Below are 2,500 nucleotides of genomic sequence, written 5' to 3'. Positions count from 1 at the left end.
GATTTGTCGTAGTCTTTTGTTCTTTTTATGTTTCATTTAAATTCTGATTCATTTTTAAGTCTCCTGTTTATGTTTTGTTAACGATAGTCTGTTTATTTGAGTTTATTTAAGTTCTGTTTCACCTTTTGGTCTTTTGTCTACGTTTGGTTCAGTTTTATTTTAACAACCTCGTCTTTTAATTGTGTTCATTTTTAGCATTATACATTTTAGTCCTGTTTCATATTTTTAAGTTTTCGCTTTATTTTAGTTGCTGTATAGATCGGTTGTAATTCCACTAAGTTTAATATTTTTTTTAGTCTTTTGTCTGAGTTTTAAGTCACCGTTTTGTTTGTTAAAAGACTTTCTTTGAACAACACATGCTAATAAGCTTGCTAGCTCTGCTGAATCACTACAGTAGTAGTAGTAGTAGTAGTAGTAGTAGTAGAAGTAGTAGTAGTAGTAGTAGTGTTAGTAGCAATAGTGATAATGATAATAATGTTAATAATTTGGAGAGATACTGTACGGTTTTGGAATTGCATCAAACTCTACGGATCTAGTTGCCACATTTTACTTACTTACCTTTTTGTGTCATAACGGGTGTTATATTTGTATTTTTCATAGGGTGAAAGCAAACGTTCCTTTTGATAAGCATAAGACTTGTTATAGTCAGTATCGACTGCTGTAAAATGCACACATAACCGCAAGCACAAACAAGGAACAAGGTGAGAAAATATTTCAGTATGTAACTGGATTAACGAATTCTGCATACTCTCAGTCTTTATATTGATTTAACTGTATAAGCTAAAGGTTCTCGATTTGCTTATAATATATTATTTAGCTGAAATTCTATAATTTTCTGGGATGGGGTATATAAGATTCACTTTTGAAGGGTATCAACGCGGGTGTTATTTGTATTTTCGACGACTTTAGATAAAATTAATAAATTTCTGTTGCTGATTTAGTGTCAGTGACATATGAGGGATTTTTGATAACTAAAATCGACAATTGTAAAGATGACTATGTATCTACAATCACGTGACAAGAACAAGGAGCTAGAATATTTAAGTAAGATTGAACCTGGATGGTATAATGAGTTTTGTAAACTCTTAAGGTTTATAATGCTTTAGAAGCGTAAATTCTATGTTATTGATTTGCCTTTATAATATTTTGTTGGAATCCTATAACGTTATTCTTGTTCTGCTTATGAAAGAAATTAACGGCATAGAAAAACGATAGACGTACATAGGGAGACCTGTTGCAGGATTCACTACGGCATTTATCAGATCATTCGGTGTTTGTTTTGATCAAGCAAGGCTCTCGTGTCGTGGAACAAACGTTTTTCAAACTGTTTAGTGAATCGGGACGGCAGATGAAATCTTCATTTTTTCAGATATTCTAGTACTTACTGTCGCTCTAACTGTAGCTTCTTAGTACCACTTTGAGATGAATTTCTACACGAAAATCTTTCACGGTTATAATAGGGTAAGAGAAATTGCGTTAGACAAGTGACTAAAGGTCTACAGGCATGAAATAATTTTAATGGACGATCTCTTGCAACCTAAGCAACTCTGAGGCTAGAGAGTATGAGGCCAGGCTAGTGTTAATTTGTGTTGCCAGTCGCACATTGCCTGTTGGGAATGGTATGGAGCGTACTGAAATATCCAGATGAACAAACTATAGTTCGATGATTAATAGGGAAAATCCTCATCATGAGCTTCTTGTACAAAGGAATGAGGAGACTCTATTGAGTATTTGCGTGTGTTAATGATAAGTGTATTTTCTATTCCCAGTCTTTTAAGTCTGAAAAGCAGAGATAAGGAAGACTGAAAGGAATATATAACTTTAGCTTTTTTTTTCCCCATTTTACAAAAAGGTATCTGAACAGAACGAAATTAACAGATAGAGTGATGATTATATAACAAAGTTGAAGCATATACTTTGCCGTGAATTACATTGCCTAACCATAATTGAATTTTCTTACTCCCTTGGAAGCATCACTGTATATTGATATTGCATGTAATATATAATCGACTTTTGCATTTCTTAATTATATTCGACCACAGCAAGACAGCCGACCATTATATATGTCTTCAAATATTCATGTAGTTCGGTAACACCACGTTGTATGAACGAATACAAATCACAAAGTAGAAAAACAATGAATGAAAATTAATTAACTTTATAAACCAAACGACATCCCTGGCGTCTTTGTGATGAAGCTGTGATATCGAAACGAGTCAGTTATATTTCTTGTTTCATGAAGTTATTAATTCTCATTCATACGTATTCTCTTTAATTAGCTGTATTTTTTTATACAGCGGAATAGATATTCTGGAACACTTATCATATATATGGTAACATATTTTAATTTGTCCATCATCTATTACTTTTGGGAACTACTTCTTATGATCTGTGGCTGAAGGAGAAGGAAACACCAAGAAAGAAATCTTGTAGGTTCATCGGAGGCTTAAAACCTATAAAGATAAGGCAATCTCGCTGCTCTCGTACCCGAGCGCTCGGC

Source organism: Penaeus chinensis, chromosome 12 (assembly GCF_019202785.1).
Source record: "Penaeus chinensis breed Huanghai No. 1 chromosome 12, ASM1920278v2, whole genome shotgun sequence".
Taxonomy (NCBI): Eukaryota; Metazoa; Arthropoda; class Malacostraca; order Decapoda; family Penaeidae; genus Penaeus; species Penaeus chinensis.
The sequence above is the reverse complement of the archived record's forward strand: the minus strand, read 5'-3'. Positions refer to the sequence as shown.